The following is a 26222-nucleotide window of genomic DNA, read 5'->3' as shown; positions in this document are numbered from 1 at the left end:
CAAGCAAATTCCATTTAAGAGCCACTTGGCTGCTTTTAGGTATGGATTTTCAGTCTGCTGATCTGAAGTTGCCCATGTTAGAACTGAAAGAAACCAGCAAATATTACATTCTTCACTGTCTTTTGATCTGTTTGGTTTTTTTTGTTGTTTTCACTTCACCACTTCAGTCAATGAAGAAAAACACCTAATTCTTATCAGTGATTGTAATTTATTCTTCTACTTTGGTTGTCAAAAATGTAACCAAACATTTCAACCACCATTTGATTGTTAAAGAGGCCAAAGACAATGAGCTGCCTCCCACAGCAAGAATCAGTGAAGGTGAAGTCTTCTTAACTGAATTAGGAAAAAGAATATTCTAGGGCTCAACAGCATCTGCCAAAGGTTTACCCTGCTACCTCCTATGACCTCTCTCAGCACCTGAACCCTGTTATAAACAGAACTTTCTTCTGCAGCAAGAGAACATTTACCTAGGACGTGAAAATAATTGGCTTTTTCAACTGTTTTAGGTCTCTCTCTCCCTTTCCTTTCCTCTTCCAATTTTCAGCCATCAATACAGCCATGTCAGAAAAGCAGCAGAAAGCAAACGTTTTGCAGGGGCATTATATTTGGTGTGGGGGAAGAAAAATGTCATTTGCATTGATGGCACTTGGGATTTCTTGGGAGTCTCCCATATAAAAGCTAGCCAGGGTCAACACTACTTAACCTACAAATTCAAATTAAACAGAATACATTCAATCCTTTCAATCTACAGACCTTATAACATCTGACATCATCCATGCCAAAAGGGGGGTCTAATTAAATTAAGAGAGTGATTGTTTTAAATCTGAGGAATTAGCAATCCATGCTCTGGGAAAAAGGAGACAGAGCATTTTCTCTGCAGGGAGCCAACCCCTCAGGTTCATCCCTCTGTGTGTCACAGCACCCACATCAGAGTCCCTTGGAACTCCTGAAATCCAGGGACTGGGACCATGGACAGCTCCCTCAGCCTCCCATCCCACCTCACACAGGGACAGAATTCCTGTGGCACTGGCAAAGACTTAAACCTCATCATGCAACTTATCTCCCTCCACATCTCTGACAAAAATATCTCTATTTGGACAACTTATTTAAACATCAGTGGAGACAAAGAAGCCCTTCTAGGAGATGAGTCATCTATCCATGGGGATTTATACCTTGAAATAGAAGTATTGTGCCTAAAGGAAGGATCCATTTCCACCCCTTGATTACCCTTGAAGGGAATCTCTGTGACTAGGTCAAACATTGAGATCCATAATTTAATGAGATACCTAAATTAATAAAATGAATCAAAGTCAATGTCCAAGCTGCTCACATATATCCAAAACAGCTAAGTCACCCCAGAAACATGAAATAATAATTGGTTTAGTTATTCAGCCCACTTGGCTCACAGCTTTACTCTATTTTCCTGAGGGGAAAAAAAAAACAGTAAAACATGATTCAATACATACTCCTACAGCCTCAGCATGGGGTGGGCCTCTGCTAACAGGGTAGGTCACAGTACACCCAAAACGTCACAGCAAATGATCCCATGAGGGAATTACATGGGTCACAAAAGAAGAAAGCCAAGAAAGGAATTTTATACCTGTCACTCCCCGTATAAAAACTTCAGACAGAGCAGACACTGTGCTACATACCCAGAAAAGAGAAGGAAATGAAAGGGAAAGGAGGGAAGAGGAAGCAAAGGGAGAGTGTTAGTTTTCTGTAAAATACAGGATGATTAAATACTGTCAGGCTTTAATCCCTGCTGACAAGCAGAGCTGCATGAGAGATATGGGTTGATTAATTATATGGAAAAAAGGCTGTGGCACAGGCATATGAGGCAGAAAGACCAAAAAGGAGGGATTTGTAATTTATTTATTTATTTATTTATTGCTAAATAAAAGGCATTAGCTAATGAAAGAAGAGTTGTTTGTCTGGATCCCAAACTTTCAGCCCTACTTCTAAATCCTAGTGCAGACTCCCAGCAAATACTGGGGGGCAAATGATGTCACAGCTGAATTTGCTTTTTAAAAAAGGATTGAAAGTAGGCTGTGTGTAAACCTTTGAGGTTTGTGCACTGGGATTTATTGCCAGTGGCAGCAAAGGAAAGGCTGGATCAAAGTGGCCCAATGGCCAAAGGGACTGAGGCAGGACAGCCCTCAGAGCCCAGAGGTGGAAGAGAGGAGCAGGAGAAAGCTTTGAGAAGCCAAAATGTCAAGAAAGATGTAGTTCAGCAAGTATTGCCAAGGAACAAACCCTGATTGTCTTCTGCCTCCTCCACATAACTTTTCAGTGTTCAGGGCTTTTACACGTTGTTTGCTGTAGTTAGGAAATGTGATCACAGCATTATTTATTTTAATTTTTTCCTTTCTTTTTGTGTGTAACCACCTCTCCTCCAAACACAAAGCATAGCATACTTTTGTCCTAAAAAAAACCAGAAACCTGTTGCTTTGTTTGCAACCCTAAGCCACATGCTCTGAAGAATTGTCCCCTGGGGGCTTTTTTCACCTCTGTTTGAGGCACCACTTTGCCTGAGACCTGGTTCTCATTTCACCCAGACAAACCCTGATGAAACTCAATCTCTTGTTCCAACATCCACAATTGATCTGGTATTTGGAAAGCAGATTCTGTTGGTTTAGCACTTGCTGAATAAATGGGGATTTAGTTCTGGGCTTCCTGGAAATTAGGTCAGTGCAGGTCTGGTGGGGCACTGGTGAGGTGAGTTTTTGGCTTTTGACTTTGGAAAGATATGAGCAAACAGCTGAAACAAAAAGGTGGGAAAAAAAAGTAAAATGAAAAGGAAAGCACAGTTTTGTTCAATGATACAGTATGTCATATATTTGTACAACATTCCCAGATATTTTAGCTAGAATCATAGCTCATTTGAAATATGTTATAGCTGAAAAAATGTAGGAGGCATTACAATAGTTTGGAGAGAAAGAGAACTGACACAGTATCTGCTACTGGCCCAACTACTTGGATGCTCCAAGAAACTTTCCTGAATTAAAGCTAAAACCTTCAAGCAATTTTGCCTGCTGAGAGGGGCACTGGAATCAGGCATCTTATCAGGAAAGGAACACATCCTAAAAAAAGGTGATGAACAACCTCTACGTTACAGCAGGCAAAGAAAAAAACAAACCCTCTATGGTTTTAAAATCTGAGAAGGAAGAAGCAGCTGTGCACATCCTTCCTCACAAATTTCAAATGGGAACTTTTCCTGTCTGCAGACCCAGTGTGGAGTACCAAGGATTTGAATGCAACCAAAACTCCCTCTCCTGCTGTGACAGAGGGATCTCAGCATTCCTCCCCTACATTTCAGGGGCTCTCTGGCAGTGCCTGTAAGAGATGTCCTGCTCTACTGAGGATTTTGGGTTGGCTTTTGAAACAAGATGTTTGCTCCAACATAATTTAGCCAGCAGAGATGACCAGGGCTTCAAGATGTAAAGAGTTCAAAACTAATTGAAAATCCAAATTTTCCTGATTCACAACTTCAGTTTTCCTCACTAAACCACTTAAAACTTTTCAGATACCAATTCCAACACCAAGAAATAAGAGAAGGTAAAGCAGAGAAAAAAAGACACAACAGAGGGAAGAGTGGGGAAAATAGAAACAATCTATTACAGCCCTGTAATTTCATCCCACAAAATTCCAGTCTGCGTGCCCCACCAATTCAATTACTGTACACAGCTTTACCCTTCAGCAGAATCAGAAATACAGAGAAACCCATTTTTAAAGGTTAGCGAGAGAGTTTTTCATTGACAGTGACCTGCTTCAATAGGGGCAGGCAATGTAAGGCAGGAATTGCATTTGCCTCACTCCTCCAACACAGGTATTTAAACTTGTTTGGGGCTGCCAGTGAAAGAGGTCTGATGATCTTAATCTACTCCCCAGAGAGAGCAAAGCCAAGGAACAAATTCACTTGATTACCAGGTTCTGTGCAAGATACTGGAACTGGTATTACAAAGCACATTTTCCAGTTCAGGGGAGCTGGTTCCTCTGGCATATTTAGGAGTATGTAAAAAATTAGGATTCTTGGCCACAGGGCTGGCAGATCAAAAAGGGTGAATTTTAAAGCTCCCAGCACTTGGAACATCACTCAAGGGGTTTCACAAGCTGTTTCTCCCAACACCCCACTGTTATTTTGGCAAACTGTGTTTACTTCAAGGCAGGTATACTGAGCTATGTTGAACAACCTCAGTGCTGGATGCCAAATCCATCACTAAACCATGTCCCCAGGTGCCACATCTGCACAGCTTTTAGAGATCTCCAAGGATGGTGACTCAACCACATCCCTGGGCAGCCCATTCCAGGACTTGACAACTCTTATTGTGAAGGAATTTTTCCTAAATCCTGACCTGAATCTCCCTTAGTATAAATTGAGGCCATTTCCTCTCATCCCATCACTTGATACCTAGTACACACTGATGCCCCCAGTCTCCCCCAACCTCCTTCCAGGCAGCTGTAGGCAGCAATAAGTTCCTCCCTCAGTCTCCTTTTCTCCAGGATAAACACCCCCAGCTCTAATAAATACATCTGCAGTTGCTGTTACTCATGGAAGAAGTTTTGAAAGATTGAAATGCTATGGAGGAGCTCTCCAAAGGGAGCAGCAAAAGCATCTCTGGTAAAACAGCAGCCACGAGGTTTCACTGAGCCTGGGAAGGACAGAGCCCACAGGATGCCACTGGTGCCAAGAGAAAATGGAATTATTATCAGTATTTACATAATCAGCTATGCTAAGAGAAGATACAGCAAAAGCACTACTAATTGTATTATTCTAAACTTAAGTGTTCTCAACCCAACATAGAGATCTCCAGGGGAATTTTCCTGTTTTGCTTTTTTTTTTTAATCAGCTAAATTATAGCCCTCCAAAAAACTCTGGGCAAATGACAGCTTATTTTTCAAGAAGACTACTGTACAACTGGATGGGTGAAATATCAAGATCATTTCCATGGAATTTATTCCCATTTCCCATCCTAATTACTGATGGATTAGTTAGTGTCACTGGAATTATAATAATTTGCCTAAGCAGCAGGTTTTTAAATAATGATGGGAATTGCATTCAGAAGCTGCTCTTGCACACATTATTTATACATAGTGTGTGTCTGTTTACCTCCACACATGAGTGGCTATTTTCTCCCTGGAGATCCTCGATAACATGGTAACAAGGATCCTACAAGCACATCCACACGTTCATCTCTTCTCACTTGCAAACATTTCCCTTTACAGGGCTATCAGCACTGCCAGCTGGTGCCCTGCTGCATTTCTCACTCCCTCTGCCCTGCACGGCCCATTCCAGCTCATTCCAGCAGTGTCAGTTCCTTCTCCAGCTTCAGAAAAAATAAGGAAAAAACCTCCTTCCAGCCTCAGTGAGGGTGGGCTGCTTGGCTGAAGCCCAACTCTGATGCCCAAGCAATTTCTCATGATCCCCTGCAAGCCAGTGCTCCTCCCCAGGCGACACCATGCACTGATGCCTTGTGAAGGCTGACCTAGAACAGAGATTAGATGAAGCTGAAGAATAAAGGAGTTATCAGGAGACCTCAACAGAACCACCTTGGGCAGTACAAGAGCCCAGCCAGGGCTACACCCAAGATGAACCCAAAATGGTCACAAAATGGACAACTGATCACAAGGTCTCACACTTTTATAAGTTCTGGTCCATTAGAATATTGGAGTTAATTGTCCAATTACAGCTTTAGCCCATCCAGTCCCATCCTTCTTCTTTTTCTCTCTTCATTCCACGTTGTTTGTGCTCTTGGCCTGACATTTGGATCATTTGTCCTTGGTCCCCAGCTAGAGCAGGAATTGTTTTGTCTCCCTACTCTGTGAAGAAAGATCACCATCCCTTCATTTGAAGCTCAGACCCACACACTAAAGCAGCACAAAATCTGAAAAACACAAAAGCTAAAACCTGAGGCATCAGCACCATTTCAGCCATTTGGGGATATTTTCCTCCTTCCCTCTTTGGCAGTTTCAATCTCAGCATGGCTTCCAAAAGGCTATGAGCTTTTTTCTTTTTTAGTAATTCATTTGCACAAACAGAAACACTTTGTACTACACACAAGGAAGCCTTCTGGAATAGGCCAGGCATCACCAACTTGTCATGGCTATGCTGTTTTTAGCTGCCTGATTGCTTTTCCCCCTTCAAAAATAAACAGAAATTATCTGGAGGAGAGACGGAGATTTGTTTTCAAACTAAACCAATTTCTCCAAATCTCTGCCATCTGCAATCTCCCACTGCACCAGGGCAAGAGAGCAATGCTCAGGCTGTGCCCAGCAGGCTCCAAAAGCTGGGTGGGTGCAGATCCAGGTGAGACATTGGGCTCTCTGCCCATCCCCTCACCTCCACCAGCCCTGGACCAGACTGTGAGACCAAAATCCTGCAAGAAAACCTGCCCTGAGCTCACTCCTGCCAGCAACACCCTCTCAATTTAACCAAATACTCTGCCTTTTGAAGCTTTTCCCAAGTTTAGAACTGTTCACCTTCACAATCATTTTGGCCAGTGGAAAAATCTCATTTTAACTCTCAGAGGAGCCCAGAATAACAACTGAACCTAAAATTAAGCCATTTGCCCTCCTCACAGAGAAAAGGAGCTCAAGGGTAACAGTCCTGCTCAGCCCAGAGTGGTTCACTGAGCCTTAGAACCACGTTGTGCCATGGCTGGGGCTGTCCACGGACATCCACCACCTGAAACTGGGAGAGCTTGGATGTTAAACCCTTGAGTCTGCTTGAGAGAGGAGGTCAAGGAGAGATTAACAGAAAAGCCACGAAGGGAAATCAGCCACTAAACTCCTGCCAAAAGCCACAGGGAACTGGGTGATTAATGCTTTGAAAATCCTCCTTACCAATCAGGGGCTATTCTAAGGACCAAGACAGGTTCAAAACACCCACAACTGGAGGGAAATTTATATTCAGTTATTGGGGAAGCAGGTTTGAACTTGCTGAAAGCTCAGAAAATTATCTATTTTTACTGTTCTTTTTCTTGGAAAATGGGCCCATTTTGAACAGCAGCAACTCGTTGTTCCAGCATGGAGCAATATGAAAGAACATCACTGCTCCCATTTCACAGGGACCACAACAAGGAGGCAGCAAGGGCTCTGAGGGCACCTTTCCTGCAGTGGGAGAGAGGATTACACCCTGGGAACACAGAGCCCCTGTTCCAGCCACAGCTAATAAATAATGCTCTTACACATGTAGGCAGCAGGTACAGAATCCTGGCAGGAGTCCTGCTGTGGTAATGCCCAAGTGTGACAGGAAACCTGAACAATCATTTAACTTGGGGTGGAGAAGCAACAGGTCCCCACGCCAGTGCAATACTCCAACAAGTTTGGTAAAAACACCAGAGCCTGCTTGAAAATAATTTTGCCTGTCTCTTGAAAAAAACCCCAACATTTTGAAGTTTGTGCATGTGATGTGAGTTCATTTTCATTTGTGAGAGTGTGCCAGGGTGTGCCCAGGTGTGCCAGGGCAATTCTGTTTTCATGCTCTGACACTGGGGATGTTTCTCAGCCTCCTCGTTACAGCCACGTATTTCTTGGCAGTCTTTGCTAACAAGGAACATGGCATATCATCATTTCTTTGGAGAATATTTTATGGGTTTTTTTCTGTTGTTTGAAACAACAGCCCCCTATTCCATGTGAAGCAACTGGTACTGCAATTATGAGCTACATTAGGTCGAGAAAAGGAAGTTTTGCAGACACTTCTGCCTTATACACACTGAAGAACAAGCATGACAGCAGGCACCGCTGCAGAAGGCACTCTGATTTCTCTGCCTGATGTTCTCTGGTGTCTCCAGAGTGGCCCCTGACTACCTCACATCTGGCAAATCACTCAGTTTTCCCCAAACCCCAGGTAAGGGTGAGGGAGTGCCCCTGGCAAGATGGAAAATGTGAAGCACAGAGAAGCCAGGAATTTATTCCCAGAAAATATGTTCCAGAAACACATACTCAACCTCAGATTGGTTTTTCCACTATGTTATTTTTTTCTGTTGGCACACTGCAACTTCCTGTTGGTTCACAAATATTTTTGAGTGTGTCCCCCATGAAACTTGAACACTCAAGGTCTGCTTGGAGCACATTCTTGTCCTGAGGAAAAATTGTAGCTTGGGTTGCTACCACATCAAGAATGCAATGGACTTTAGTACAGCACACCTCACCTGTGAGCTACTCCCTGAGCCTAAAAGCTCACCTAATAATTATTAAAGTCATTAAAAGAAGAAAGTACATAATGAAATGCACTTTCATGATACCCCAGAGCAGATCAGGAGAGGAAAGGTTTGGGCATTCTGGCAGCTCATGAGCATGGTACAGCTGAGGGCAGAACTGCCATCCATCCACTCCCTGCACACTGTGCTCCTGCTGCCAAATGCACATGGTCCTGCACTGCTTCTTACACTTCTCCTTCTCCAGTTCCATGAGAACTACTTGAACCCTTGATCACTTCTCACTGTGGTCTTGCAGAGAGAGAAACTGGAGGAGCACGAGTCAGGGGTCAGTGGGATTGTGCCTGAGTGATGTGCTGGGGAACAGGGAGGGGGGAGCACCCAGCCCTGCCACTGTAACCGCCCCTTCCTCCCCATCCCCTCCCAGCTGCAGAGTTCAGAATCAGCTTTAGCAAGTCTGCATGGGAGAATATAAAGCAGAGCAGTATCAGCCTCCAGCAAAAGGTCTACAGCACACAGCAAAGCACCACGGGCACAGAATCCCACCAGCACATCTCACCTGCTCCACTGGCCTGTGATTTCCAGATCCAGAGCCCCAGCCAGCCCCAAGGGCTTCCAGCTCTCTTCCTTTCTCCCTGAAGGGCCCCCACAGCAGCACAGAATGCAAGAGCCAGCCAGTGCTGTTTTACATTCAATTTGTAAATTGACTACTCAAGGCAGAGGAGAATCAGCTTTCTTTAGCAACCAAAGGTGAAGTGATGCTCCATTTCCAGGTGTGCAGCCTCCTTCTCTTAAAGCTGCCCATGCCACACAAGCCTGCTCCTTCCCATGAAGGAGATGACACATTCCCACACCACAACCTGCACTGCCTCAACACAGCCCCACATTTCCTGCAGGAGAGAAGGGGAGCAAAATAAGGGCCTCATGATGAAAGCTTCATGTTCTCAGTCTTCCCTCCCAGTTCTGAGCTCACTTTGTGCCTGACACAGTCTGGCTTTATATGCAGGTCACTCAGTCATTCTTCTCACATGTACATCAGGTGCTGCTGGAAAATGTGGCCATTATCCATCAAGTCCTTAGCTTCAGTCAGCTTCCAGAGGAAGAGTAATAGATGCACTTGTGTTGTCACATCATTGTCCGAAATGTCAGGGTAAAAAGCCCTGAGCATTAACAACTCCCTAAGGAAATCAGTTCTTCAAAAAAAAGTAGAATAGAGAGGAAAAAAGGATGAGAGGGACAGAAGAAAAGTGCAGAGCTTCCCTTTTCATCAGTGATTATTTGCACAGGAAAGTGCCCTGACCTGCTGCATGCCAGTCAAGCACCCACACTGTCATCTGACTTCCACTTAAGTTTACATTTTGTCTGGATAAAGCAACATGTGAACATGTTGGTTTTAATTCCCAGGATCCATGAATGGTCTTCACTTTGGACATCATACATTAAAAGAGACGTATCAGTTTGAAGGGTGAGAGTAATCTCGTCCCAGGGCACCTGCATTGAGATTCAAGCAGTGTGGAGAGGTGATAGCATCAGGTAGTGCAAATCTTCACAGACAGTAAAGGGAAAGGGGGGAAAAACAGAAGAGAGAAAGATAAAATCAAAGATGACAAGAAGCAGTAGTCAAAGTTAGGAGGAAGAGGAGGTCAGGCACCCAAACTAATCAAGGTGACACGGTGATATTTTCCTGGTGTGGTCAATCTCTGTGATCTGCTTTTAAAGGATTTGCTGAAGTTAAGTGAGAACTATGCAAAGCTTCAAAGCTTTTAAAGGCAGGTAAAACACGGGCATGAACAAAGATATTTCTTCGCTGAAATGGAAGGAAGAAAAGGGAAGTGAAATGAGAGACAGAGAATACCCTGTCCTGAACAGTCTGAAGCTGAATTTTTTGACCTCTACTCACCAATTCCTGAAAAACCTTCTGACCTGGGACTACAAACAATGCAGAGGAGTTGTTGCCATTTCTGGAAAGCTTATGAAACTTATGGCACATATTTTTGCATTTGCAGCTGCAAGTACACAATATCAAAACCTCAAATGACAAAGATAAGGTGCAGTAAATCCAAGAGTGCTTTGCCCTGTTCTCCTTAAGTATCCCTTTTACACAACCCCTCATCACAGTACAGTCAATATAGCCTAGAAAGATGCTCATAAAAAATAGGAAATTAAGCCAAAGCTAGACAAGACCACAGGAATCTGTCTCAGAGATAACAGCACCAGTTGTCACCTGCACCAGATACATCCCTTCCCTCTCCAGACTCCAACAGGAGAGGCATGGCCATACTCTCAGCATTTTATCCCACCTCCAGCTCCTTAATTGGGCTTCTGGATTACTAATAAGTAATTGATACACAGGAAATGAATGTGAAGCCACCACTGTGTGTGCTTCTGCATACAAATGGGGCAGCTGAATGCGCAGCAGCAGCAAACGCTGCAGCCCTGCCATTCCTATGGCATTTCCAGTAGGAACGTGCTTAAAATACCTCAGCATAAAGTGTTTCACTTTGTACAAATGATGCTGGCATGATTGCTCAATGCCTTTTCAGTGAGGAAACTGCAGAGGGCTGAGGGGGTCAGATAAAACCCAAAGATAACAGGTTATGCAGACACTGCTCTGGATGACTATCAGGAGAAGAGAGAGACTTTAAGGGGCAACACAATAAGAAATCAAGATAAAGATTTATTTTGCAGCACACAAAGCCAAGTACACAGCTCTCCACGCATTCAGTCTTCAGGAACAATCTTCCTATTTTTTTCCCTGGGAGCCAAAAAAAGTCCCCAAAATAATCTCAGTGCACAGCCTAAATTTGTACTTAATGCCAACTTTGTATCAAATTCCTCCACAGCGTAAGATGCAACGCTGTAAATAGGCTCATTTTTGTTATTTCATCAAATTGCCTTAACTTTCTCTCTGCAGCATCCTCCGGGGCTGGCAACAGGGAGACGTGCAGGAAATGTAAATCACTCCCCTTTTGATATGATAACCGTGGCAGTGAATTGCATCCCAGAAATCAGCTCAGGATTATAGCTGAGAACTCGCTGAAAGCACTTGGCTGTGGCGTGGTGCCAGCAGGGGAAACTTCAGCTGGCAGGTCAGTGTGACACGGGCTCAGGGCTTGGGAAAAAGGAGCAATATGCAACACCCAACTACCTGGGGCTGCACAAACCCCAAAGCCAGCAGCCCCAGGGTCCATCTAGAATTAAAAGATGCAAACAGGTGCTAAAAACAAGTGTGTATTTATGCATGCAAATACATGGGGGAGCTCAATTAAATATGAATAAGCACCTAGGAAAGCAACAGCCAGAGGCTGTAAGATAAAATCTACCCGCCAGACAAATACAGATGTGTGTGTGTATATATATATAAACAACCATACACCAAAAAAAATTCATTTCCTGCGCTGACCTATTTGTGGTTACAGAACATTATGACAATAATCATGTATCTTTCATTTAAATAATGTTTTCAGTTTCAAAGATTCAGAGGATGTTGGAATGCAAATAAAGATAATCAGGACATAAAAATAATTGTTTTCCTAATGCCTTATTTTTCATGTGCAAATGCCACTGATAACAGCTCCCAGCATTAACCCTGGGCCAGAACCCCACGGAATTCAGTCCTGCACAAACACTGAAAGAAAAAGCTGTCTGAACCCTAAGGAATTTGCAGATCTAACAGCAAAGAGGCAGCAGATGGATATAGACAGAAATAATCAAGAGGTAGTAGTTAACAAGGCAGGAGTTAGTCTCAGCAAACCAAACCCCTGATTGCTGTGAGTCTTGTACAGGCACCACAACAAAGAGGAGTTTTGATCATTGATGCCCCACAACACACCAAGCTCAGCACATCCTTCATCTGCACCGCTGTGCTCCATCTGTCGCCTCCACTCTGCCTGGCAATCCGTGCCTCCTCCTCCCACCGCACTCAGATTTTTCACAAAAAAGCTCCCTGGGCCAAGGACTGTCATGTACAACCTCGCTCCCCAGCGCTGAGCATAGCAGGGCTCAAACTAGGGCCATAGAGACAGATAAAACCATTTAGGGACAAAATTAATGATAATTTTGACCAATAACTAGTCCAACAGAGTATGAGCATGCATGCGCACAAGCCTAAAGGCAAAACTCTTGCACACAAGCTCCATGTAAAACAATGGAGACATCTGAGCACCTCCTGATGGCTCTCACTGAGCCCACACTCCTCTTGCTCTCAGTATGAACCGTGCAGGGCGGAGGAAGAGCAGCTGGCACACTGTGATTGTGTGAAACTGAGACACACCATCAGCAAATGCAGGCACTACACCCAATCTCAGCTGGAATCTCCAGAGGCACCACACTATGTACCACAGTAATCAGAACTAGCCCAACAGACTGATAGCTGGGTAGTTACAACAAACAAGTGCCACAAAAATATTGGAAATGTTCTCAAGCAGTTCTTTGTAACAGAGATAATGTCTGCAGGATACAGCATTCATGCCAGGAGGTTTTATTTCAGCATGTTTGACTCAGTGACCTGCTTACTACAATACCCTTCAGACTAACTTTAAGGCAATGAAATTTTTCATTTGGATAACCAAACCTGTCTTTCATGACACAAGACCATTCCACATGGCTTTCAGGTTCTTAAATTAAATGCTTAAAAGTCATGAGGTGGGAAAATAAAAGCTCTACAACACCAATCCATCCCTTCCTCACGCCCAGCCAGACCTGCATTGCAGGGAAGTGCTGCTCTTCCAGCCTCCACTTCCACAATGTACTCCAAGGGTTAAACAGCAGATATATATTTTTATTATGTTGTGTCTGTTTGTTTGTTTCTTGCACATTCTTTTTTCCCCCTTGGGCATCTCCCAGAAATCAAAAGCACCAAACAAGAAATGCTGTTTGTAGTCCGAATTTACAGAGTCTTCACTCTGCACAGTTAGGTGTGTTCCACAGCTAGGAATTACTTTATGTTTTCAGTAAGATACAGTGAAATGCAGGGTAGGAAGGCAGCCCCTACATAAAAACATGTTCAACAGGGCATCAGCTTCCACTTCCATGCTTTAATGTCCAACATGACCCGTTTTCCTCTGCAATTCAAACCTCAAAAGTGGAAAAGAAATGGCATGTAAATGGACCTTGCTTGCACTTTAAATCACTGTTAGCAAATCTTAATCTCTCTAAGTCTGGGCATTTAAAATCAGGCCTATTTAACTTGCAAAGGTAGGTCAGGTTTTATTGATCACCCCTAATGCACTCTTTAAAAAATGAGAGCAGTGAGATACACAGCTCAGTTGATGAAGGCTCGCTGGAAAAATATCTGATAATATTTACAGCCTTCAAGCTATGCTGTTGTAAATGTGATTTCCATATTCCCCAGAATGCAGATTACAGGCTTGCCAGTTCACACTGCAAAGGGAAAAGGAAAGCTCTGCCACAGAGGAGGTGAATTCCTCTTTGCACTGACTGAAAGCACAACTATAAACTCCTAAAACACAGGCACAGCAGCCCAAGCCCATTTAGTTCTCAGTTATCATTCCTCAGTCTTTCTTCAGTGCAGTATTTTGTGCCTGGATCTCCTACTCAGAGCCCATGCTATGCCCTGAGTTTTGAACAAACAAAACAAACAAAAGAGTTTAGTAACAAACAACTGATGACATTTTTCCAGCTGGTATAGATATAAAGTGGGTTATTGTTACTTATATTATGGCATCACCTAGAGGTGCTCATAATTAATCAGAGTTCCTTCTCCTACACCTCTCAGAGAAGGACCAGAGGAGAAGCAAGTTTTAATAAAGAAGTGCAGTATTTTCCACTCACATGGACAAGCTCAAATCAGACACATTGCAAGGTCTAGATAGTTCTACTTGATAGAGGTTTTTGCTTCCCTACTCTGGCTATTTGTGAAGGATTTCACTCATGACCCACCATTCAGAGAAATTAAAAGCATTTCTCCATGCAAAACGAAACATTATTTTCACTTTTTTATTTTCCTTGCTATGCTAAAATAAAACCACAAGGGGTTTCTAATTGAAACCTGATGCACCATCCTATTGCAACCATTAAATAGTCGTTTTTGTGGTGTCAGAGAGATTCTAAATGTATTTACAGACACAAATAAAACCTCTGCAGTTAATATACAAGGACAGAGGATTTCCAGGGTTACTTCTACTGCAGACTTCTTGTGCAACTCAGACAAGTTCCTTAATCAACCTTTCCCCCTCTACCTAATGAACACATGAGCTGCAGAAATGGATCACTGCCTAGGACATGCTCTGGAGCTACACTGTCAAATAGAAGACCTAAATAGGATAAATCCCCATCAACGACTTGAGGCAATTATCAAATGTTTATTAGCCTCCAAAGTGAAGGCTAATAAACCTGCTTATTTTAGCAGATAAAGTCAAATTACCTTGACTGAAGTTGGTAAGTGTTCCAAGATTAACAGCCCTGGCCTCATATGCTTTTGGTTATTGGTGATGAAGTGTCAGCTCAAAAAAACTGAAAGATACTTCCTAGTTATTTAGGCAATGAGAAAACTGGGCAGTTATTTTCCAGGAAACATGGCCTGCCTGACAGGTTTTAAATGAAGAAAAGTGATATTATTACAATTATCATTAGAAGAAGATGTCCCTCATCAAAATGTGTCTGGATTTTAATTGACAAGGTCCAGGTTAATTCTGTGAAAATGCCAATGAAAGCAAAGCCTGTGGCTCAAACTAATTGTCAGCACTGAGCAACCTCCACCTCTAACCCACCACAGATTTATCACTCTCTGCAGACTGTACTCATGACAAGAAACGTTTGAATTAATCATTAACGACTAGAAATTCCTCCCAGACAGAAAGCAAGCAGAGTACAGGGCTGCCCACCCACCCGTGCTCCTGAGCCAAGGACAGGTGCCAACAAACCTTCCTAAGCAGAAAGACCTTTTTTTTGTTGTTGTTTTGCCCCTTTCTAAGAGCATTCCAAGGGGAAACTTCCACTGATCCTCTGTGTTTTGGTGTCACCTCTGGGGGCAGCACAAGAGTGCAGAGAAGGACTCACAACCTCCCTACTTCAGTCGTAAACTCAAGGACACTCTTGGAGGTGTTACCCCATGGCGCCAGTCAAGCACCACGTCCCCAACCGATCTAACACATAAAATGCAAAAGGGTTTGTAGAAAAATTCTGGAATCATCTTTATTATATTTATATTTCCTCTTCCCCTTTATTATACTTGTATTTCCAGCATGCTGGTGCAGACCCACCAGAATATGACTGGGCAGAAGGAGAGAAGCTGACAACCTCCAATACCTGACAGAGGCACAAGGATTTCTAGGGAAATGGCCCAGTCCTACCCCTCATGGTGCTTTTTCATTCAGAACACTTTGATTTTTCAGCTTCTCCATCCACGTGGGTGATGGCATCACAGCACAGCTTGAGTGCACATCAATTTGACGGCTGCTCAAGCCCAAGTCTTTACACAACATCTAACATAAAACTGAAGTGCTCCTTCACACACAGCATTGAGACTGGAAAGCAGAGCAGACCTGGGAAGAAAGGAAGAGGGGAATCTCCACAAAGGTCAGGGACCACTTCCTGAGGTGGACTAAAAGGCATCTGGCCACTCATGTCAAAGGCACTGAGCTTCTCTGGAGACATATAAATGGAACTACCTTACCCCAACTAAGAGACAGAGAGAGAAAAATAAAAAAGGTAAAAAAGATTCTCCCTGTTTTCTCCTGGACAGCCAGGAGTAAAAAACAGATGGTGTTTGGTGTTGTGAAGGAGTAAGACACAACTTTGTTTAGAGGAGGCCAGTGCTGTGGGGTCTCTGCTGGCCCCTTCCCAGTAACTGGACGGCAAAGACCGAGGGGGTGCCAGCCATAAACAGAAATGCTGCTCACTTCATTGTCCTTTTTACCCCAGAGGTGAAAGGCTCCTTCCATTCACCCACAGCAACCCTGCCTTTTTGCTTTTGCTGTTATCTACGTATTCACCACAGAAACTGGGAGCTGGAAAGTTCCCATTAAATGATGCCAACAAGAACTCTCCATTCACAGCTAACGCTTAGCTGCACACATTCCCTCTGATTTCCAAACATTTTCAGTATGTTTTAGCTTCCCTTCATTAGACATTCACAATTATTTGCAGCACATCTAAACCTGTGCAACGGGTTTGTGCTTCCAAATACAGTCCCCTGGCTGCAAAAAATCAGCATGACAGCACTAGAAAGCAAGTAGAATTTATGTCAATCAGGTGGCAGAGCTCAGGAAGAGGATGAGGCTCACACCATCATGATTTGAGTCAGTGACTTCCACCAGGCAGCAATTTGGCCCTTTACAAAATCCTTGGTATTTCTTAGAGATCACCTCTCAGTTAACCATTCAATCAGTCAGCAACTGCGACAATGAATTTTGTAATAAAAATGTACAAAGTGGAGACTTCTGGTACTGAAAACCTAAGCAGCCAAAAGGGTTTTTCTGGTCTGAAGAAACACTGTTATAGAGAGAAATATCTCCATAACACCTCACACCTTTTACTGTTGTGGCTTTGCAAGGCTGTTTCCACCACACCCTTCAATACCCTTTGAACTAAACAAAGGCTTCATCCAGGAAAGTTACACCAAGTGCTCATTTCTTTAGCTCAGCCCCAAATAGCCACTTAAAATTTGTCAGGGCTTTCCAAAACCCTCCCTCTTTCAGACTCTTTCACATATCCTAAAGGGCTCCCTGAGGAAGGGCATCTCTGGCACTCAGACTGGGCTGTGCTGGCTCTGCAGTGCTCAGCTCAAGGTAGTGGGAGCCAGACTTCAATTACGAGACCACAACAGCTCCTCATCTGCCCACGGTGCTGGGGCTTCCAGCAAATGCCTGTGATCATTAAGACAGAGGTTGTCCAGGGACAGAGCTGCTCCTTTGGGTAATTGCATTCCCAGGGCTGCCTGGTGCCTGTCAAACTCCCCCTTTCCGTGGACACTTTTTGAGGATCATTATGAAGTAATTATGTCATCCTGAAGGATGAAAATGTAAAAAGCTGCAGCTCCTCTAAACCTGAATGTTACCAGGACGCCTCTGCACTGGAACACAAAAATGTTGCTCCCTGACTGCAGAGGGGACATGGGTGACTTCCCCACCACACACACAAATCTATATCAACTTGGATGCACAATTAAGCTAAACATTCCTCCAACAAAAGGCAAAAAATTACTCCTTGGGTGGTGTCACAGCTGAAAGCAGAGCAGTACAGGCTCCAGAGCATCCTGAGTGATCAGTCCCATATGAGACATTCTCCACTAAGCTTTGTTCTGGCAGCATTCCCACTATGTGAGGAAGGAAATGCACAGCTGGATGTAAAGCTTGCAATGCACAACTGCCTTAACTACATGGCAGGAGGATGGCAGTTCATAATTAATTTTCCACATCAACTGTTGGCTGCCCTCCTCTTCCTCTCTGCTAGGTAGCAAACTGTCAGTGGATACTTACCCAGAAAGCAGGCCTGTCACAGAGCAAAAAGCATGATTATTACTAGCTAGTATTTTACAGGCCATGCTAGCCAAAAATCAGAGGTAAATGAGCCTGGGCAGAGTGAGAGCAGCACCAGTGCAAAGGTAGCCCTGCCAGAAGCTGCTTGTGCTCTGAGAGATGCAAAACCAAAGGGAACAGAAAAGCAGGATGAAGAGAGCAAAACAGATAGGAGAAGTTTGCAAGGAGACAGAGAAAATCTGTTCTCAGACCAAGGTTTTGAGCCAGCTAATTTCAAACCACCTGCAGCCCAAAGAAACACAGGTCCTTTTCTACCCTGGCTGGACTCTGCCTAAGACACAGCCCATGGGTGCCAAGCAGCAGCTCTGCAGAGGACAAGGGGCTCCAAACTGCTTTGAGGAAGAATGTGTGCTGCACTCAGAGCCAGCATTTCCTCTCCTCAGTCTCCAGGTCTCTGCACGACTGGAGTGCAGAGTTATTACAAGGAGGTTGCTGCTTCTCGCAGGGGAAAGGTCTCCAGAAGAAAACAAACCCCAACTTCATCACACCCCCTGAAGCACCACTACAAACATCAGAGGGCAGAAGGCAGAGGCACAAGCTGCCAGCCCAGGAGCAAGGCCATTTGAATGACTTCAGACAGACCCACTGACTTCTCAGCACTTCAGGAGAACAGGTAAAGGACTATTATATTTCTGTTCTGTCATTGGTATCTTAAGAATCTCATGTTAGTATTGGAGTTTCTTATTTTCTTTCAGAAATTCAACTCGGTTCTGCCGCTGCTATCACCTCTTTAATTCATTTTACAACAAGATATTTGTTATCAGAAATTGTGCTTTGATATGTGTCAGGTTGATGGATTCAATAAAAGCCCTGTGAGGAGAAGCTGAGTGAATGGGGCTGCAGAAGTGGCATCATCAAGGGAATTGATACCTTAACAGCCAGTCTGCTGATCTTGCAACAAAAGCATGCAAATAAAATAGCTGTTTTATATCCTCACCCTGGCAAAACAGTCCAGAGGAACATTAGAAAACATTTGCATAAATGTAACTCATGCAAACAAGCTCAGCCTGCTCACTGATAAAAAAACATATGTAAAACACAATCTTGCATGCTGTCCTCTTGTCCTGTTTGGTGTGCAAAATTCAATACAGGGCATGAAGGCTTTAATCAAAATACAGCTTTTAATTTAATTTTGGGAATTCAAGCAGCAATCCCATGATGCTCCAACCAAAATTTTCCCACAATAATGTTGGAGGACAATTTTACTGACAAATGTTCAGACACAGTCACCTGTACCCCTCAGCAAAGACACTGAAAAGTTGTATTAGGGTCTTGCTGTGAGAGCCAAACCCACAGGAATATGAAATCAATGTTTTTTTCCTGATTTAATAAATGAAATCATGTAAGAAACAAGAAAAAACTGAAGAAATAATAAGTTTTTATCAGACTATATAATACAATGAATGAGAGAGGGAGATCTGCCCAGTGCTCTGCTGCAGGTCAAGCAGGGCTTGAAGTCTCTGCTTCACCTGATCAGAGCAGCACAGCTGCAACACCACCCCTGCACTGGCCTGGAGCACAAAGAGATTTTTTTAACTGGAACTGATCTACAGAACATCTGGAAAAGGTAAAAAAAATGTGATGTTGATATTCAACTTTTAGAAAAGAGAAATAATATTACTAGTCTAAACAAAGCAAAGGGAAAATTTCCATAGCAATTAATCTGAAAAAGGTGAATTACATTGAGGATTTATGTTCATGTAATGAAGACAATTAATTGCTATGAGAGCCATAAAACACATTAAATGAACCGGTTTTTTTCCAATTCTACTTGCAAGATAAAATTTATTAACTATGTTTAATGGCTACTTAAAAATTTCTCTTACATATTTATTAAATGTGCCTTTTCAGCCAAACAGAGCATTTTACTAACCAGATTCTACTAATCTAAAAAAGAGCAATTTCAGAAAAAAAACTACTGCTCTGCACATTATCTGCAGATCCATTTAAACTAATTCCTCATGCAATAAGATTACCATCAGCACAATTTCATAAGTGTTGCTAAAAGGGAATCTGCTCGTCTCACGTGAGCAAACACCTTGCTGCAAAGATGAATTCAGCTCACATTATCTGAACAGATGTTCCAGTTTTCAGTAGAGATAGGGAGGGAAACCTTGAGTCCTGATGTCATTAAGTGTTACTGTAATCACTTAATTAAAACCCTCTCTGCTTGGGAGAGCAGGACACATGGAAGAAACTGGATTAGGTGGGAGCAGTGACCTCAGAAAGATCCATAACTGAATCTTGTGCTCAGCCAGGGCTGTGTGCCTCCAGCTGCAGCTTGTGCACTAAGACTGCCTGAAAATCTGACAGATGTTTGCCACTTAAAAGTGACCTAGAAGTGACTCTGTTTCTTGTTCACCATTCACAAAATGGACATAAGTAGCAATTCTGTCCTACAAGGGTGTTGTGGGAACAGATAAAGTTGATGGCAGTCAAGTACTCTAGAAATCACAAGTCCCCAAGATGAAGAGAATCAATAAGGAAAGGCCTCATCTACTCAAGTGAGCAACAGTTTGGCCAAATCTTTATAGCTTAGCACAACCTTCTCAAAGTGCAATGTTCTTCTTAAAGATGAAGTTTCCATAAGTGTGAGATTTAAATAAGAACCAAGTTTTAGATCTGATGGTAATGAAGTAAATGCAAAAGTATAATCCAAGTCCAACCTAGAGTTTAATGCCTTAATAATAGTTCCACACAAATCATTTATATAGACCTTAGAGTGAGACTTGGATTGGCTCAGGAATGACAGGGGAGCTCATTTCCTGCCCCCCTATCCAAGGCAGGAGCAGCACCACAGTCACACCAACAACCAACATCTCTGGAGCAGATCCTCACACACCCCAGGACACCCTGGGTACCCAGCAAAACTCACATCCTCACTGCAAGGAAGATTTACATACTTCAACTCAGAAATCTCAAACCCAAACAAGGAATAAACAAAACTGCTGTGATTTCTATATTCTAACAGTGCCAAATTTTTTCTCTGCGGGAGTCAAGAAGCTCTCTTGATTACAAAATACCTCTCCTACAACCTTCCCTTTTAAGTGTTATAATCACAAGAGCAGTAGCTTGGAAATAAACACAAGTGAAGAGGATAATAAAGGCAGGAGCAATGTCTAACAAGCTCGTCTTCCAGAAACCAGAGCAGGCAGACAAGCAGAGCTGCGCTGTGCTGTAATGATGGGAACCTTGCCCTGGCAACCGTGTTGTTTGCTTGAAATTCCTGTACAAATTAACAGCACATGCTGTGGCTGGAACAGACCTTTCTTGACCCTCAACATTTAAAAGTTAAGCACCCAATTTAAGCTATTCCAACCAACTTTTCCCTGCAATTGCCAGACACTGGCAGAGCTCAGCTGGAGCATGAGTTAGAGCCCACAATTTCCAGAGCTAACATGACAAGTGCAACCAGATCAAAAGCAGGAGAAGTAATGTACACTCACCTGCATTGTGATTTATTTTAGAGGCTTTTAAGAAAGTCTTGGCTTCTTTTCCCTGCTCCTCCACTGACACCAAGCACAGGTGTTATATTGCTGCTGTACTTTTCTCAACAAGATTATAGCTGGTTCAGTCATATGAAGGAAGTCAATACCCATGTGCTAAATGAAAAAGGATAACATCATCTGATACCACTCTACTGAGATCTTGGAACCATTGCTTTAAATCTGCTTTTTGGTGGTTTTTTTACTCAGAAAACTTTGCCCTCACAGAAATAACTTGACCCATGTAAAAGAAGCAATAGAGACTGTATTACCCTAAAATCTCATCTAGCACGATCTTCATTAACAATACACCCTGGCCTTCAGTTTTTTGTTAGAAAATGGTTGCATATTGCCTTGCTACAGTTCCAGCACAGCCAGGGCAACATTTGTGTCAGTATGAGAACACTCACACAGACAAAAATTTTAAGTGCTACACAACAAAGGGGGAATACAATTATACAGGAAATTGGTAGTGGTATTTCCATCCTTTGCACACAGTGAGAATATTCAAAGCACAAAGAAAAGCACAGGGCTGAATTACAAATGGGCTACTTCATCTTGTTTTATTTTCCCCATCTCTGACCCTCAGAATTACAGTCATTAGTGAAACACAACAAGTGGGATTTTCAAAACACAGATTCCTATCACCAAGTATCCATCACCAGCAGCAACATACAACCATCAGCAAGCATTTCGTTCAATAAAGAACTTCACATGAGCAGACACCCCCTCAAGCCCAAGACAATAAAAACACTTCACTCCTGGTGAACACTTTCTAAATTCAGGGAGAGCAAAGCTTATTTACAGACACAGTATGAGCATGCCATGAATACAGCAATAAACTCAAAGGCTGCTAATGCTCTGCTTTCCCCACATGTAGATATTCAGAAAAGAGTAAAAATGCAAGAGCAGGGGAAAAAATACATACCTTACCAAACCTGACTGTTGGACACGACTCCTTTCAGAGCAACATTGGGGTGAAGGTAAGTTCCTCAGGCGACCAGCAACCACAATTCCTGTCCAAGCCCCCCAGAGGCTCCAGCTCTCCCTTGCCCGTGTCCCTGAGGAAGATGCAGTGTCCTCCAGTATTTCAGAGCCTCAGCTGCAGAGGATGCTGCTCAGAAAAAGAAAAGAGAAGAAGGTGTGGCATTAAATTCTAGGGTCAGTTGTTTGGCAGATTCAGAGCAGAACACAAGACAACATTGGATAGGAATGAAATGTCAAGGCAGGACAGAGAGTCTGTGACAATCCATCATGTGTGGCACCTTCAGAGGGCAATCATTGAATTCAAGAAATGTGGTGCAAAGCTATTCTTGCTTTGGAGTACTTTTATAGTGTCCCTAGACCAGGAAAAGAATGACAGCCTGGCTGCTTTTTATTCCAGTCCAATATTGTAACACAAAAGTAAGTAATGCACTTCTCCATAGGGAATATTTTAATTCATTATGGCATTTCTGAAGAATAACAGGACTTTCATATTAAAAGCAGAGACATCACCTCAGTCTTAATACTCTGCACAATAAAATGGCTCTTACTCAAGAAATTCAAAGCTTAGGAGCTCACAGCAGATGGGGAGTCGTGACTGCCAGCCCAACACGCCACAGTTCCCAAAGTTCTGCCTCCAACGCAATTGTCAGAGACTAGGAAATGTCCTGGGGTTTTCTGGGAGCAGGGGGCTCAGAATCACCACATTTTCTAGCCCACTGTCACTGCTAGAGGCGCTCAGAGCTCCCAAGAGGTCAGACCCTGGCACTGAGCAGGGATGTGGGGCCTCGCTGCAGACACCAGGTGAGAGACAGTGATGGAGGCAGCACTCCCAGCAAGCAGAAACCTCAGAGCAGCACTGGGAAATGCAAATGCTCATCCCTAAGCCCTGGCAGATGGGAAACACTCAAAGGATCATCCTTCCCCCACCCAGATAATACAGCCTGTGAAGCAAAACTGGGTACAGCAGCACACAACAGGTGAGGACTGAGGAAAGAGCAGCATCTGAGCTCCCTGTGTCAGATATATCCGTGGCTCACATCCTTAAACCACACCCAGAGATGCTTTTCTAAGATCAACTCAGAAGCCATGAAGATACTCTGACTTTGCCTAGGAATTTTCTAAAAAGCAAAAGGAAAAAACACCAGAGATATACAAGAGGTTTCCCTCTTGTAAAAAAGGAGGGGAAAGCCCATGACAGCTCCAAGTACCACAAAATCCCATTACACCTTCACAAGAAACCCTGAACCCACAAACAGCTTACACCTATCCAGAAAACACATTAGGTTTTGGGCTTGCAAGGAAGATTTCAGCAAGCAGCACATGAAATTGTGCATACTGGAAGTTAGCATCATACTGCCTTACATATATATATATATACACACACACACACACACACACACATAAATGCACATAATGGGTTTTTCCTTTTTTTTTGTTGAAATCCACACAGCATTCATAGTCACACAGATCAAAACAATCAAATAAATTTACTTTATTTAGCACTAATTACTTTACTGGACCTCATATGTTCCATACACACCTAAAGGCTCCAAGGCTCCACAACACCTTGCAGGACACCCACAGCAGAAGTCAGGGTGGCAGACCTAAACCCTGTGACTGCTGTACACATTTGCAGAACTCCTGCCACTCTTGAACTCAGACATGAAGGACAGAAGTGGACCTTCAGTTCCTCTCCTCTTCCAGGCCAACCATGAAAAATCAGACTGCCAACTGAAATGGCTGCTGAGTGACTTATGGGCACAGGAATGGCTGATGCTGCACTAGTTTGATCTGCAGGCAGCAGTAAGACCTAATTCTACTGCTTTTAAGGGATTTTATCTCTGGAGACCACAGCTACAATTACTTTTTCACTTCTACTCGTAAATTGTAACACAGAATAGTCACTAAAGAAAATCAGTGCTACATTTCTGTGCATTAACCAGAGCATCAGCTGAGTAGAGGAAGTAACAGCAAGAGGACCAGAGCATCACTGAAACCTGAGTGCAGGGGCCTGGGCTCAGGCTGGGAAAGGTGGGGTTCTGAATGTTCCTGTTTAGTACAGTTTGCCAATGAATATCTAGCAATGTGAAGGAGAAGTAACAGGAGGTGAAAACAACTTTATTCATGACAAAATGCAGTGAGTGTGCACAATTCCCATCTCTTGTGATATAACTGAGATGGGGCAACTTAGTGAAATTAAATCAATGGCCAGGTTTCCAGGGAGCAGCCAAGTCTGGATGCTCCAGTCTGAAGGCAGTGTGCTTCCTCCACACTCTGCTGATGCACATCACACAGTACAGAGGCAGGGAGCCAGGCCAGGGACCATCCTAGTCAGCAATAAAGTAAAAAAGCTACAGAAGATAAATGCATGGAAACCCTCATGAGCTATAATTTGTGTTGGCTCAGAACCATACAAGGGAAAAAAAGAAGAAAAAATATAGTTTAAAAAAAAAAAAAAAAGGAATGCATGCCATTTGCGTTGCCCAAACCTGCAGAGTTTTGCAGAAAAAGCCCTTCACATTTAGTAGGTCAGTCCTGACCTGATGCTCAGTGTCCAGCAGGTTTCCCTCTCACAGCCTCAGAGATCTCATCACAGAGCTGCCAAGATGCTTCTTGGACCTCCTTGGCTTTGGGCAGCTCTTGCCAAGCCCAGAGCCTCAGGAGCTCCCAGACAGTGAGAACAGGGTGCCCACAGAAGCTGTGGCTTCCCATCCCTGGCAATGTCCATAGCCAGGCTGGACAGGGCTTGGAGCAACCTGGGACAGTTGAAGCTGCCCATGGCAGGAGGTGGGAGTAGATGGTCTTTAAGACCCCTTCCAACCCAAATCCATAAGATCCCTGACACAGAAATCATCCACTTAAGCCTGCACTTGTTGTAGGAGGTGGCACTGTTCCTACCTGAAACAAAACCAAGTCTAAACTTGCAAAAAATGCCCCATCTCATAGAAACCCCACAGTCTGGTTGTGCTGTTTCTAAGTTGCTGTGCTCCCCCACTCCCTTTGATCAGAGGGAACACGCCGACAAACTGCAAATTACTTTCATTATCCCACCACTTCAGATTTTTACATTCAGTTAACATAGTTAAGTGGTATCAGATCCGTCTTCCACTCACAAAAGCCAGCATATGGATGTTCTCATTAATCAGAAAAGGCAGACAAGACATTTTTCCAGTAAAAAAAGAGTGTTTCCCTTGGAGGAATCTCAGTCCTTTGCTGATGGAAAGCATGAATTATACAAAATAACTATATACTTTAGACGTAACAGAGAAGCTCAAATATTAAATTTGAAGACACCATTTCTATCTTGGGATGTTTCCAGGCCACAAATCAATGAAGTCTGGGAGACTTTCTGTCTCTCAGGAAGCCTTGCTGTACCTTTGCCCTGTTCTTAATTCTCGTCTTTAGGCATCAACTATTGATCCCTGTCAGGGTGAAGACAGGAGCTGGCTGGACCCTCCTCTGACCCAGCACACTCATCCTTAAATTTGTGTGTCATACAGCTTAAGGTGCAGCCTGGGCCTTGTGGCAACATTGATGAGCATCTGCAACTTCAGCAAGGGCAAAAAAGAGATATCTGGGAGCTAAACAACACATCTGTGAGCAAATATGACAGTGTAGTAGATATGCAAATTAGTATTAGTTTGTCTCATCAAATATTAATTACAATCTACCTAATTGCAATTGAATAAATTAGTTGGGCGGAGAAAAGATTAAATATTTTAAGTGGCTGGTGACTGAAAAATAATTGAAAACATAACTCCTTGCTTAAATATTAAATTCCTTTTGTTTTTATTGCTAGCGTGGCCATTAAGAAATCAGGATTCCATATGTGTGTGCATTCACGTAGATTTATATGACACATATGGAACATGTTCATGTATAATCTTCTAACTTCCCTCCTTCCCTGAAACTAAACTTGAGTAAGTATTTTCAATTAATAAAGAAGAGCTCCAGTGGCAGAGGCAGAAGAAAGGCTGTGAAAGAGGCAAGGGAAAACACATTTTTACTGCTAAGTATTTAGCAAGGTCACCTACCTCTGCAAGGCAGGAAAAGAGATCCCCCAGCAGACTCTGAACACGGCAGGGGATTACACC

The 26222-nt window shown here is 43.3% G+C and overlaps 1 protein-coding gene across 2 annotated transcripts in view; it reads right to left on the bottom strand.

Moving 5' to 3' along the window:
- The window catches only part of SGCD (sarcoglycan delta), a 309200-nt gene that overhangs the window by 176094 nt on the left and 106884 nt on the right, over positions 1-26222 (bottom strand). For both annotated transcript variants that reach the window (XM_030957170.1, XM_030957171.1), the window contains exon 2: positions 22070-22255. The gene's annotated coding sequence lies outside the window, so the exon portion shown is untranslated. The remainder of the gene's footprint in view (positions 1-22069; positions 22256-26222) is intronic.

Source organism: Camarhynchus parvulus, chromosome 13, assembly GCF_901933205.1.
Source record: "Camarhynchus parvulus chromosome 13, STF_HiC, whole genome shotgun sequence".
Classification (NCBI taxonomy): Eukaryota; Metazoa; Chordata; class Aves; order Passeriformes; family Thraupidae; genus Camarhynchus; species Camarhynchus parvulus.
This window is presented reverse-complemented; position numbering and strand designations above follow the sequence as displayed.